Source organism: Oenanthe melanoleuca, chromosome 19 (assembly GCF_029582105.1).
Source record: "Oenanthe melanoleuca isolate GR-GAL-2019-014 chromosome 19, OMel1.0, whole genome shotgun sequence".
NCBI lineage: Eukaryota > Metazoa > Chordata > Aves > Passeriformes > Muscicapidae > Oenanthe > Oenanthe melanoleuca.
Window position 1 is genome coordinate 10960183 of NC_079352.1, and position 15085 is coordinate 10975267.

Here is a 15085-nt window from a genome sequence, read left to right on the forward strand (position 1 = left end):
CCCACTCCATACAAAAAGAAAATCCTGGATTTGGGAAAAACACTGAATTAGGTTGTGCTTTGTTTTCCTCCTCCTTTTTCCACTTCCTGCCTTTTTCTCTCTCTCTGTGAACACTGAATTTTGCTGTACACTTTCTCTCAGATAATTTAACTGCTTACTATATGAAGTGTAACACTTGTTCTCCACCCAAATTTAACATGAGCAGGTGCTACTTCCCTTTCAGGTTAAGATAAGAGCCTGAATGCAGTGATTTCAAAATGAATAAATTACCTTTCCCTCTTTCAGCCTGAAATGAGCTACTGCCACCTGCACTTCCCCATCCCTTCCTCTCCTGAAAGACAAACAACCCCACTGGGATGGCAGGAGCTGGGCCTGGGAACTTCTGCCTTTGGAGTTGCATCTCCTCATCCCGTGGCCAGTGCTCAAAGCCCAGAAGAAGTGCTCTGTGAATTTTAAGCTCTGGCAGCTGGGTTAGAGTCTACATGGGAGGAGGAGAAAGTTCACCAGAGCCCTTCTACTGCCGTGCTGGCTCCAGGGCAAAGACTGGAATGGAAGGCAGCCAATGTACAAACCCCATCTGCTCTGCCAGTTCCTGTGGGAATGAGCTGCTGCAGAGGGAAATATTTGGGTGGGAATGTGGTTCTCTAAGAAGTCCATAACTAAATGCTTGCATGGGGATTTTGGCTTCTGGAGCAGTGGAGTAGGGCTGTTATTGGTTACTACCCCTGCATCCCATGATGATGTAAGGGGTGAGGGATGCCACGTGTGCTGTGCACTGGCAGTGATCCTCAAGAAATCCTTCTAAACCTCTCCTTTGAGCTAGTCAAGCTCCCGGGAAAGACAAGATGAAAAAAATTAAAAGGTGCTCAGTTTTGTGCCCTTCTTCCTTTGTGGGGTGAGGGGCAGGAGGCAGAGGTCCAGCATGGTCTCTCTTTGACCTTTCCTTTGAGACAGCACTGTCTGCTCCCAGTGCAAAGGCACAGAGGGTGCTCTTTGCCCCCACCAGTAGAAAGTGGCTCTGCTGACTGCACTAAGAGTGCTAGAAGATTAGTCTGTGACCTCAACAGTTGAATATTACCTGGAGGGGGGTAGCAGGCAGTAGATGTGCCACCATTCTCTTTGCAGGACCCCACTGGCAGTACTAGAACATAGGTTTGTGAGGCTGAGCGGTTGAATATTGTCTGGGAGGGTGGCAAGCACTGGATGGGACTCGTCTCATGTCAGCACTGGCCTGGCCTTTCCTGTTTGTGCAGAGTGAGCTCCCTGTTCACTGTGGGTGTTCTCTTTGCAGCACAGATTCTCAGTGTGTTGTTTGCAGTGAGAGGGAGATTTCTAAGTTGCTTTTTGTTCCCTCATTAAAGGCGAATGATGGTGGGCAGAGCTCTGCAGAGAGTGAGATGAGGAAAGGAACAGGGTTGGTTGCCCCTAAGACCATCAGAGGAGGGGAACCGTCCCATTGTCCCCCCCTGAGACTCGCCAGAGGGAAATAACCAAGAAATTGTCCCCAAAGACAGGGTTCTGTGCAGCCTTGTGTTACCTGCAGGAATGCAGGACCTATCTTCGAGTATGTGTGGGAGGGAGGGTTGGGAAGTAAGAAGAACTTCTAGTGACATATTTTAACTAATTGTAGGCATGAACTTTCCCACAATGTCCCACCCACACTTCCCTCTCCTGTCCCCATCCCCACTGTGTCATGATCCCACGAGGAGACCCACAGGGGGTGGGGCCAGGAGGGCTCTAGAAAAGTGCTGAGCACGTGTGTGCCAGTGTGCACAGCTCTGTGTGCACACACAGACACCGGAGTGCACACGTGTGTCAGTGTGCAGAACTGCACACACATGTATTTTCTAGTGTGCCCAGGTGTAAGTGTGCCCATCCTGCTCTGCACAGTGCACATGTGTGCGGGTGTGCACAGCACTGTTCACATCTGTGCCCTGCTGTGTACACGTGTGCTGAGTCTGTGCACAGCTTGTGGGTGTGCACAGCTCCACAAGGGTGAGCATGGCTCTGTGTGGGACATCCGTGTGCTAATGACACTGCACGTATCAATGTGCATGAGCTCTCTGAGTACAACAGCTCTTGTGCTTGTAGGCGTGTGTGCATTGGTGGAGACTGTGCCTGGGTGGGTGTCTGTGTAACACGGATGTGCTGGTGTGGGTGTGAGTCTTTGGAGGGGTTTGTTCTCTAAATAGATTTCAGTCATGTCCAAAGCTTTGATTTATACTGACCTTTTAAATCTAACATATCAAACGAGTTTTTCAAATACACCAAGGAACAAGTGGCATTATTATGTGCATCCACTGCTGCTCTCGCCCATATCCCCTAGAAATAGCTTCCCACAGGCCCCCAGCCCGTGCTCCCGGTGCTGCCCCTCTGCGCCCGCTCCTGCCACTCCCCAGCACAGAGAAACCCCCTGAAATCCTGACCTCCTTGTCTGCCTGTCCTGGGAACCAGGGATACAAAGGGTCTGGAGCAGCTGGCAACTTCTGAGGATAAGAGCCTTCTGAAAATCATCCCCAACCTCAGTAATTTTCTCGTCTTTCTCTTTTCCATCATCTGTTTTCTTCCCACATTGATTCCTCCAGCTGCTTGTTGCCTGAACCATATTCCTGCACACTCCCCTTCACACAAGCCCTTCCCAGCACACAAACAGCACCCATCTCCTGTTGTCTAAATCCTTTCTCGATTTCCCTTATTGCCCCCCTGGGTGTCAGTGTCCTTGATTACCTTTGGGAGAATGTACAAACTACCTCAACATGCTCCCAAGTGACCCTTCAGGGATATTTTGGGATCATCATCCCTTTTGCCAGGAGCCCTTCCTGGCTTTCCCTTCCTCCCATCCATGGGTGCTTTGCCATGTTTAGTCCCCACTGTACTCTCTGATGAGATTTTCAGTGCTCTCTGTCTGCCGACTCTTCACAGCCCCCCTGATCTGTCACTCATCTGTCTCCTGGTCACTCTCGGGTGCCCAATCCATGCCTGGTGCTGCCGCCCCCCAAGGGAGCTGATCACCCAAACTGGGCGAGGCATCTTCAGCTCCACTCGCTGCCCCTGTCATGGATGGGGGAAGGAATTCTGGCCAAGGCCCAAAGTGTGTAGTAAAATTCACCTCACCAGAGGTTTCTGTGCACAAAGAAGACAGAGGAGTCCTGTAAAAGTAATTTCATTTACAGAAAAAAGGAAAGGCCATGTTCCATTTGCCATGGAACATTGTTGGAGGACGTAGACTCCTTTTCATCCTAGTGTTCCCAGTGGCTTCTCCCTCTCCCTTTCCGCATTGGCTGGAGTAGTTGAGAGGTACAGACTTCCCAATGCACCCACTTCATCCCCCCTTAATATGCACCCCACTTTTGTGTAGCTAACGATATTCATGGCTCTGTTAAATCTTTGCTCTTTTTCTGGGAGTTCATGAATTGAGCAGGACCTTGGCAGCGCAGCAGTCTGTGTGGTCAATTATAATATTTTCTGAACCTGATGGCTTCTGCTGTCGCTTCCTTATGTACACATCCCTGGATTTATCTCCAAGCAGATTCCCAGCATCTGTTTGTAAAGACAGTATCCTGTTCTTCCTGTGGGAGTCCAGGCTGTTCCCGTGGTTTCCCTGGATGCTTCTAGACCCCCCTGGCAGGGTCTCAGAGGTCCTGGCATGGTGCCCAGGGGTCTTGGGGGCTGGACTTGGATCCCTGAAGAAATTTGCCAACATTGGAGGAAGAATTACAAGTCACAAAAATAAGTAGAGTATAAATTAGACTGTTAGAATGTAGAAAAGGTGGATTTCTGTGAGTGTTTACATTAGAATGTTTTTAACTAACATGGAGGATTTGGGGCGTGGTATCTCTCTTCCTCCTTCTTCTCCATCTCCATCTCAAATGGCATGCTGGGATCATTCGATTGGACTGGGACAGAACTGGACAGTTTAATAAAATTGTAGTGTATTGGAAAATAATTGTAAATATTAGATACGTAGTTTATAGTATAAAAGATAAGCCCGGCCCAGAGTCGAGGCTTTTTCTGCCGTGGAAGACAAGCTGAACAGACTGCTGTCAGCTAGAGAAAAATTCCGTAGATAAGAAACAATAAACAACCATGGAAATCCCTGAAAAACAGCCTCCTGCCTTTTTCCTTGGCGCTGGGGCAGGGAGAAACACGGCCTTTAAACCACCGACATGTCCTGCTGTGGGGATCTCAGAATCAGGAGACCCTGACAGACAGTGACACTTCCTTTCCTGGGGTTCCCCCGTTTTTGGGCCATCCCCCCTAGAGCAGGGTGTCCCCCCTTTGTTCAGCCCCACCCCTCGGGCAGCGCTCGGGCAATGAGAGCGCGCGGCGCTGATGGCTCAGCAGTGTCAGGCAGAGCTGCAGCTCCCAGCGTTCCCCACCGGGACCCCACCTGCGCCCCCCTGGCCCCAGCGCCCCCCGCGAGGGGAATTTGGGGAGGTGGGAGGGGGCAGCGCCAAGGCCGGGCCCCCCCGCGCTGTCGTGGCGGGAGCGGCTGCAGTGAGGACCGAGTGCGGGCGGGAGCGGCCGAGAGCCCAGCGCTGCCCCAGCCCGAGCTGCCCCAGCTCCATCCCTGCGCTGGGATGCTGTGGGTCTGGGGGGAAGAGGGAGCCGGCAGTGGGTGCTGGGCCTGGAGGCACCAGGAGAAGGGAAGGAGAAGCAGGGCTGAAAAAGAAACTTATGAAACACTGTACGTGGGAGGAGAAGGTGGGATTGTGCAGGAGAAGGAGGAAGAGGAGTGTGGGGAAGAGCAGGGACACAGGAGGAAGTCGAGCAGAAACAAGCACAAGCAGCACAAGGTTCCAGCCCTCCCTTTATCTGCAGCCTCTCCCCCAGCCCCAGGACCGTTGCCCCCCGCCACATGCAGCAGTGGACAGGAGGGGGGGATCTTGGTGCTTCTGAGCTTTATTCGTGCTTTGTTTTTTTGTGGGACCTGAATATTTTGCGGGGGTTTGGGGCTGAGTCTTGCTTTTTGGGATGTTTTTGATCTGTGTCTTAATGTGTGGAGAATTTTTGGGCTGAATCTTGGTATTTTGGAGGTTCTTACAGACACAAAATGCCCAGTGACTTCCCAAGATGAACTTGGGCAAGGAAGAACTCCAAGCCCAAAGCACTCTCCTCTTGTTCTTTTCCCAAAGCAGGATTTGTCATTCCCAAGGCATGGGCAAATGGAGAAGGAGGAAAACCCCAGAGGCCCCTCATGAGGAGGGGCTGCAAACCCAGCCTAGGGAGCTGTAAGGATGAAAGACCCTCCCTGAGCCAGGAAGGCGACCAGAGATCCAGGCAGAGCTCAGAGCTGGTGGAGAAACCTCATGGAGGGGAGAAGCCCCACAAGTGCTTGGAATGTGGGAAGGGTTTCAGCTGCAGGTCCAAGCTGATCCAGTACCAAGTGATCCACATCGGGGAAAAGCCTTATGAGTGTGAGGAATGTGGGAAGAGCTTCAGAGACATCTGCCAGCTGATGCAGCACCAGAGCACCCACACAGGGGACCGGCCCTACACCTGCTTGGAATGTAGAAAGAGCTTTGGGTGGATGTCTGCCCTGAGAAAACACCAGTGCGTCCACACTGGGGAGAGGGGCTATGTGTGTTCTGAGTGTAGGAAGAGGTTTCAGACCAACTCTGGTGTCCTCAAACATGAGCAGATTCACACAGAGGAGAGGCCCTTCCACTGTCCTGACTGCGGGAAGGGATTCAACCGCAACAACATCCTCACTGTCCACCGGCGCATCCACACTGGGGAGAGGCCCTATGAGTGTCCTGAGTGTGGGAAGAGCTTCTCACAGAGCTCTGACTTGACCCGACACCAAAGAAGACACCACTAAGGGAAGCCCTGTGAGTGCCCTGAGTGTGAGAAGAGCTTTGTGCTCTGCTCCAGCTCCATCTCACATGGGAGGATTGGTGTTGGATGATCCCCAGTGACCCCCGTTGGGCAGACCCCTGATGATCCGTGTTGGGAAGACACCTGGCTGGGGGGACTCTGCATCATCCTTTCTCTCTGTGGGCACCTGGATGGAAAAGGAGTATTAAAAAGTGACTTTCCTGAAGAGACTTTGAGATCTCTTTCTCCCCAACGGATCAAAGACACGTCTGTCATTGGACAACTCGAGGATGACGTCCCGTCTCTTGGTAGCTATATCCCCCATCCTTTCTCTCTCTCTCTCTCTCCCCTTTTACTTAATTTCCTTTACCTCTTTCTCTCTCTCTTATATCGCAAAACTGAATTGTTAACACGCAATAAACTGCATTACTGCTTGCTGCTGAATAAAACCTGAGTCTCTTGCTTTTGTCTTTTGCACCCTGGGGTCAAATGAACCATCATGACTCCCGCTTGGGTTGAGCGGGTTGTGACAGAGAGGCAGAAATTGAGGTGGGGGAGGGGCAAAATGGAATGAGGAGGGGCATTGTAGAATGGGGGAGGGGTAAGTTGAGGAGGGGGAGAGGTGAATTGGGGTGGGGGAGGAGCAGGTTGGAATGAGGGAGGGGCAAAATGGGGAGGGGAGGGGGCATAGAGGAATGGGGAGAGGCAAAGTGAGGAGGGGGAGGGGCTTTGGGCAGGGTAAATTGGGGTGGAGGAGGGGCAAATTGTAAAGGGTAGGGGCAAAATGGGATGGGGGAAAGGGGGAGGGGCAAGTTCTGGGTTTCCCCTCTTCTCCCTCACCCAATGCCCTTCTCCCCAGGGGTCAGGGGGAAACTGGTCGCGGGCATTGGACATGCGGGCAGGGGGTGAGTGCCCCTCCCCGACATGCGCTGCCCCTCGCCATTCACTGCCCTTCCCCCACCTGCCCCGCCTCTCCCCCACCCCTTGCTCCTCCCCTGCCCCTCCCCCTCCCCCTCCCCCCTACCTTGTCCCTCCCTCATTCACTCCTGCTTCCCCACCCCCTGCCCCTCCCTCACCCTGCCCTGCCCTTCCCTTGCCCCACCCCTGCCCCACCCCTCCCTCATTCACTGCCCTCCTCCACTCCACTCTGCCCTGCCCCTCCCCCTCCCCCGCCCCTCGCCCATTCACTGTCCCCACCCCGCCCTTCCCCCATCCCGTGCCCCTCCCCCATTTGCTGCCCCTTCCCCACCCACCCTGCCCCGCTCCCTCCCTCTCCTCCACCCCGCCCTTTCCCCGCCCTGCCCTTTCCCCACCCCCTCACCCTCCCCCACCCACCTTGCCCCTCCCCCACAGCTCCACATATTTGGGTTGGGTTTCCTCTATTTTGTATTATTTCCCCCCATTTTGGGGTTCTCTCCCCCATTTTTGGGGTGATCACCTCCGTTTTTGGCTTGATTCCCCCCCATTTTTGGGGGGGTTCTTTTCCCCCCATTTTGGGGTGATTCCGTCCTGTCGCAGCGGTGGTGGCGTGCCACGACCTCCCAGAGAAGCGTCTTTAGAAAGGCGTCCTGGGGGCACGTCCTCGCTCCCGGGCAAAGGGATTGAGCTCTTTTGTGAATCCGGTCGGCAACGCTGACGCGAAGGGACGGGAGCCTCCTGTGGGGTTCCGAAGAGCAGCTTTATTCGCCTTCCCCTCAAAGGGGGCCAGGGACGAGAAACTCCAAACAGGGTCGGGGAGAGGCGTTTATATAGGAAAGCTTAGGGGAGGGGTAAAGCAACAGAACAATTCACTGAGGGTGCAGGGGAGGAGCAAAGTGGGGAAGAACCAACGGGATACAAATGACTTGCTTCGAGCAGGGAGGCGTTATGGGAGAAATATTCTCTGTTGTCAGGAAGGTGGGTGCCTGAGAGCCTTCTCTTCAAGGGAGAGGGGCTAACTCCAGTCCTGTTGGCCCGTCAGCCTCCACACCCTCCCTCTTTTTTGGGGTTCTTCTTCCCCGATTTTGGGGTTCTCTCCCCTATTTTTGGCGTGATTTAGCCCATTTTTGGTGTTCTTTCTCCCATATTTTTTGGGTGATTTCCCCATTTTTGGAGTTTTTTCTCTCCAACTTTTGGGATTCTCCAACTTTTTGGGGTGATCCTCTCCTCCATTTTGGGGTTTTCTGCTCCATTTTGGGGTTCTCTCCCCCATTTTTGGGGTGATTTCCCGTTTTTCTCCCCCAGACGTGAAAGATCTGCTGCGGTTCCTGTGGCTGCTGCGTGAGGGGACCTTGGTGCTCTTGGCCTCCTACGATGACCCGGCCACCAAGTGAGCTTTAGTAGGGGCTTGAGGGGTCCCCGAGAGGAACTGGGGAAATTTGGAAGGTCCCAGAGGGGACTTGGCAGGGGGCAGAAGGGATTTGGGGGATCCTGGGTGGGATTTGGGGGGCCTTTGATGGGATTTGGGGGGTTCCAGGGAAGATTTTGGGGGTCCTGGGTGGGATTTGGGGCCCCAGAGGGGATTTCGGGGGTCCTGAGGAGGTTTGGGGAAGCCTAGAGAAAATTTGGGGAGTTCTAGTTGGGATTTGGGGGATCCCAGAGGGGTCTTGGGGGCTCCTGACAAGATTTGGGGTTCCCAGAGGGGATTTGGAGAGACCTGAAAAGATCTGGGGGGTCCTGGGTGGGATTTGGGTGGTCCAAGAGGGGGTTTGGGGGGTCCCAGAGAAGATTTGGGGGGTCTTTGGGGGAATTTGGAGGACCCCGGGGAGGTTTTGGGGTCTGTGGAGGAGGTTTTGGGGTCCCCAGGGGTTTTGGGCTCCCTGGGAGGGGTTTTGGGGGTTCTTGGGGAGATTTGGGGTCCCCTGGGGAGATTTTGGGGGTCTCAGAGAGGAATTGGGGGATCCTAAGGAGATTTGGGGGGTTTGGGGGATCCCTGGGGGGATTTTGAGGGACCCTGTAGGAGGTTTGGGGTTCCTTGGGAGGGATTTTGGGGTCCCTGGGGGTTTTTGGGGGTCTCTGGTGGAGTTTGAGGGGGGCGCCGAGAGGAACTGGGGGGGTCCTGGGTGGGATTTGGGGGATCCCAAAGGAGATTTGGGGGGTCCTGAGGAGATTTAGGAGGTCCTGGGGGGGATTTGAGGTCGCTCGAGGAGGCTTTGGGGTCCCCTGGGGGGTTTGGGGGGATTTGGGTGATTTTTTGGGGGTGGTTTTGGGGGGTTATGGGGTGATCTGAGGGTACTTGGGGGTGGTTTGGGGCGGTTTGGGAGGGCTCTGGGAGTTTTGGGGAGGATTTGGGGGAATTTATGGGGCAGCAGGGGGTCATTTGGGGTGAGAGAGGTTATGGGGCTGGGGGGGTTATGCGACCACCTGGGGGTCGTTGGGGGCGCTTTTGTGGTCGGGGGGGATGCCATAACCCCAAAACTGCCCCATAACTCCCCTAAATCACCCCATAACCCCCCAAAATTCCACCAAAAATACCCATGACCCCAAATCCCCCCAACCTCAAATCCCCTCAAATCCCCCTCTGACCCCCAAATCCTCCCATAACCCCAAATTCCCCCTGACCCCAAATCCACCTGTAACCCCAAAATTCTCCTCTGACCCAAACAACCTCAAATCCCCCCATGAACCCAAATCCCCCTGACCCCAAATCCCCTCCCCAGCACATCCTGAACAGCCGCGGCTCCAACAAATAGAGGGATGGCCGGAGGCGCTGGAGCTGAGGGGGTGTGTCCCGCGGCGCCCCGCGGGGGGACCCCAAAACCCGCGGGGGGACCCCAAAGCCTCCCAGGACTCCCCCAAAATGTCACCAAATAAAGGCGAGGAAGAGTTTGAAGTGTTTTGGGGATTTTTGGGTCCTGCCCCATAGGGGATGGGGTCTGTGCCCTATAGGGGATGGGGTCCTGTCCCATAAGATTTCTCTCAATTTGGGGATTTTTCCCTTCTTTTTTTCCCTCTTTTTGGGCTACTTTCTCTGAATTTTTGTGAGAAAAATTTTCCCAACATTCCAGAAAATCCAGGGGAGATTTGGGGTAAAATTCTGCTTTATTGGTGACGGGTTTGCACAGAGCAACCCCAAATGTGACACGAGGGAACCCTATAGCCTAAAATGCTGTAAACCAGGAGAGGTTCCTTATGTCTGTGCTGCGATACTTTGTGTCTTTTTCCTAATCACTTAAGATCAGACAAGTATCGTAGCATGGATGGAAAAAGGATACAAAGGAGGCTCTTTCAATCTCAGTTTATTCCATGGCGATGGTGTGGCCGGAAAGAGGGCGGGACTCTCTCCGAACCAGGTATTCAGGAGAGGGGAATGGGAGTGGCCTTGGCTGGCGGCCAATGGGATGAGGACACAGGGGGACTAGGATCAGAATACCCGAGCCCTCGGTGGGCTACAAGGTCACACGGGAAGGTCACAGGACTGGAAGGAGGACATGAACTGGGGACTAGCCGGAAGGAGGTTGCAGGGTATGCTGATTCCTTTTACCTCATTTACCGAATTACAACACGTCTGGGAGAAAGTAAACATCACTCCTGTGTTCAAGACAGGGAAGAAAGATTTCAACCTCTGTCCTTTTCAAGATGGTTGAGTAAATAATCCTGGAAAATCAGTTCCAGATGCTGGCAGTCAAATCAGCTGGAGGAGATCATTTGGAGTGGTCAGCATGAAGGGGAAATCCTGCTGAAACCAAACTGAAAACCTTCTGCAAGAAGAGTGGGTTGGTGCAGTCTTGTGTAGGGTAAGGGACAGAGCAGTAAATATTGCATAGCTCGAGCTTGGTGAGGTTTTTGTCACCCACAACAACCTCATCAACAAACTGATGGAAATACAGGCCAGGTAAGGGGACCGTGAGGCAAATTAAATTCTGCTCTGAGCTGCTGGACTTGAAGAGTTGTGATCGTAGCACAAAGCCCTGTCAGCTGTGATCCTAGTGGCTGGGAAATGGGGTAAAAACTATCAGATATCTTTATAAATTACATCTATCATGGGAAACACGACACCTTCCAACTGCAGTTTGCACATGATACAAAACTGGGAGAAGAGGTTGTTGCACCCATGGTGTGTGCTGCCATGAAGAACAATCTCAACAGGATGAATAAATGGGTCAGTGGAGTTCTTCACTAGATTTTAGTGTGACAGCCTCTTGGAACGATGACTGTTTCTACTTGTGTCATTACTGAACTCCTTTAAAAAAAACCTTGCATATATCAACTCTTTAAACAATTACTGATGTCCCAACACCGGTGAAATGATTGTGTCACTGGCTCCTGGAGTACTTTATAGTAAACAGGAGAAACTTTCCTGCAGCTTTCTCTGACTGATATTTCTACCTGCAAACTAGTAAAACTATACAGCTGAGAGACAGACTGCCAGAAACACATCAAGGAGTGACTATGGATTAGATTCACACTTTGGGATGACTGCCTACACAGAAATGAATCAGAAACCAGCATTGGTGCCACCGAAAAATACCATCCAAAGCAATGCCTTAGAAATGATCAAATGCTCACAACAGAGACAAAAAAGTGCTCAGACTCTCTGCAGTTGTGCTTTTTCCCAGTCCCACACAGAATGTCCCAGCTGTCAGGCCATGCACAACCCAGCAGCTGCAGCTGAGCAGGCCCACAGTGCCTGGAAGGGGGGAAGGTACTCTGAAAGCATTCTGGGATGGAAGAGCTCCCTCCAAACCGTGCCACTGCAGTCACCCCAGCTGGAGTGAAGCACTGAAGGGCTGAGACAGAGCTTTCCTACAGTGCTTTGCCATTGCTTTCAAGAGAGCAATTTCTGCCAAAGTCTTTCCAAATGATGCAACACACGAGACTGAACCAGAACTATCAAGCCATGAATGTAATTCAGGCTTGCTAAGATTCTTTGTTTGAACTTAATCTAAGTATTTGTATTTTAAGTCCCTATTCATCTCATCTTCCCTCAATCTGTTTGGGCTGGGGTAGAGTTGATTTTGTTCACAGTATGGGGCTCAAACCACTCAGTTTTTAGTTTTGACTCTTCTGATTCTCTCCTATTACTCGCAGAAATTAACTGATAGGACTGTACTTGTGTTTTTCAATGTTCAGTGAATTAGTGGCATTCAAATGTCTTTTCAGCTTTATTTTTTCAATAAAAATAGACTGAGGGATGCTTAGGACAGAACACACAAAGCATAAGACTTCAAAGTTATGTGTTACCCTGCAGAGAACTTTAGAGCAATTGATGTTCTGCCACAGCTAAAAATTGATTCTTGCACATGCTACTCCCAGACACCTTAATGCAACCACGTGGCACTTAATGCAACCACGGAGTGGGTCAGGCTGGAAGTGCCCACAGCAGGACACTGCTCCAAATTCCCTGCAGGGGCAGGGGCAGCACAGAGCACATTGCACAGGATCACATCCTGCCTTGGGTTGCAATACAGGATGTGGCCAGAAATGTGGATTCTATCACCATCTGTTGAAGCCGGGTGGGGCAGTGATTCCTTATCTCCGTGGCACATACTATCTGCTAATGGGCCATCTCTAAATCCAGGTGGGGCAATCATCTTTATCTTTTCCACAACCCATCCTCTCTCCAGAAAAGTATTATCTGCTAATGGGCCATTGAGTCCCACTGCATGACTGATAAAATTACATCATCCCACTGGGAGATGCTCCAGCCAGGGGGAGGAGCCAAGCCTTTCCTACCTAGATAAAAACTGAGATTTGGAACACCAAAGCAGCCTTTTCCACTGGATTCCAGAGAAAAACCGGACCTTTACACATCATCCCTGGACCTTCAAAGGAAAGCTGCACCCTTCTACAGGAGCACTGCTTCAACTGAACCCCATTTGCCACTGCAGGAGGATGCAACCACCATTTAATGGGACTGCTACCAACACCCTGACTGACTGACACAGTGTCAGGTTGTATTCTGACTCTGTCAGGGTTGGGATTGTTCTTTGTAATACTGTATTTCTATTTTAATTTTCCTAGTAAAGAACTGCTATTCCTAATTCCCATATCTTTGCCTGAAAGCACCTTAATGTCAAAATTATAATAATAATTAAGGGGAAAAGGGTTTACATTCTCCATTTCAAAGAAAAGCTTCTGCCTTTATTGGCAGACACCTGTCCTTCAAACCAAGTCAGGCACTGCTCCAACTTCTCTGCTGGAGCAGGGGCAGGGGCAGCTCAGAGCACATTGCACAGGATCCCATCCAGATGGGGCTGGAGTATTTCCAGCCAGGGAGACTCCACAGCCTCTGTGTGCAATCTTTCCCAGTGCTCTGTCACTGCACAGCAAAGAAGTTCCTCCTCATGTTCACGGAGCAATAACTGTGCATCAGTTCCTGTCCACTGCCTGCTGTACTATTGCTCAGCAGCACCAACCAGAGCCTGGATCCATCCTCTGACACTTCCCCTCAGATGGAGACACTGATGAGCTCCCTTCTCAGCTAATTCTTCCTGAGACTGAACAGCTCCAAATCTCTCTGTGTGTCACATTGCTCGTGATACAATAGAGTACTTGAAGGAAAGATATTCCAGATACTTCCTCAAACCTTTGGGAGCAATACATGTAAGCTCTGGCAAGAAAATCTAATGATAATCTTCCAAAGTGGAGGGGGAAAAAAATTAAGGAATACAGAAGTTCCTAAAGCTATCCTTTTGGAGCTTACCTCGTAAAAATAGGCAAATCTACAGTGTGAAATACTGGCTGCTCTGCAGTGCTGCACAAAATTACAGCACATTGTCCTCTAGAGGAAAGCAAGGTACTGCACACCTTGCACTGTACTTCTGTATTTCAGCTAATGATAGCACAGTGCACCTAAATTCAGAAGCCCAAATTACAAACTTTTAGGATGGATCTTTTGATTAGGAAGTTCATGAGAAACTGAACTTCCCCAGGCATAATGGGCAAGAACTTCTGCTAGGTAAATGAAGATATTTAACAGTGTACATTAGGAATGCTCATCTCCAGCAGCTGTTGATGCATTCATCATCCAGAGAGTTATATTTCTGGCTGCTCATAATACCCTGTTGTTCTCAACTTCCCCTTACTAACCAGGAAATTACTGCTCCAAATGAGAATTTTACCTAGAACTTCAAATTAATTATGATGGACTTCCAATAGAAGCCTAACCAAAAATGACCTAAATATCCAACAAAAACCAGTAGACGGAAAGCTGCTACTTCCAATACAAAAATCAGAGTGTTCCATTTAACTGAAGGATGAAAGATTCTGTTTTTAAACATAACTCAAAACGTGAGGTCAGGTCTTTACAGGAAACTCAAAATTTTTAAATGCCTTTTTTTTAATCCAAAACTGTCAATGCAGCAACAACACAAAACGCAGTTTAACTTTTCTTAATATAGGCTACAGTCTTACTACGCACATCCTGACCCGTAGCCAGCCTCCAGCCCATCAAGCTCCCTGAGCAATGTTTGCGAAGGCTCCAGTGCCAAGCTCTAGAGCCCAGGCCTGGACAGAACACAGCTGGGCCTGCCAGAGCTGAGGTGGGAACAGGATCACAGAACTCAGCTTGGAAAAGACCTTTAATAGCAGTAAGGCTAACAACCAACCCAGCACGACCACTGTGTTCACCATTAACCATGTCAAGTGCCACAGACACACTTTTGTTCAATGTTTCCAGGGATGGTGACCTCACCAATCCCCAGGCCAGCTTGGATCAGTGCTTTAGAACCCTTTCCATTAAGGAACTGTCTTGGGTTGCAATACAGAATGTGGCCAGAAATGTGTATTCTATCACCATCTGTTGAAGCTGGGTGGGGCAGTGATTTCCATATCTCTGTGGCACATACTATCTGCTAATGGGCCATCTCTAAATCCAGGTGGGGCAATCATCTTTATCTTTTCCACAGCCCATCCTCCCTCCAGGATATCATCTGCTACTGAGCCATTGAGTCCCACTGTATGACTGATAAAATTACATCATCCCACTGGGAGATCCTCCAGCCAGGAGGTGGAGCCAAGCCTTTCCTACGTAGATAAAAACGGAGCTGTTGGACAGCAAATTACCTTCTTTCCACTGGATTCCCGAGGATAAGCTGGACCTTTCCACATCATCCCTGGACCTTCAAAGGAAAGCTGCACCTTCTACAGGAGCACTGCTCCAACTGAACCACATCTGTCACTGCAGGAGGATGCAGCCACCATTTAATGGGACTGCTACCAACACCCTGACTGACTGACACAGTGTCAGGTTGTATTCTGACTCTGTCAGTGTTTTGGGATTGTTCTTTGTAATACTGTATTTCTATTTTAATTTTCCTAGTAAAGAACTGCTATTCCTAATTCCCAT

The 15085-nt window shown here is 50.8% G+C and overlaps 1 pseudogene; it reads left to right on the forward strand.

Annotated features, from left to right (window-relative positions):
* Positions 1 to 15085, forward strand: part of LOC130260850 (gastrula zinc finger protein XlCGF49.1-like) — a 160390-nt pseudogene that overhangs the window by 136606 nt on the left and 8699 nt on the right.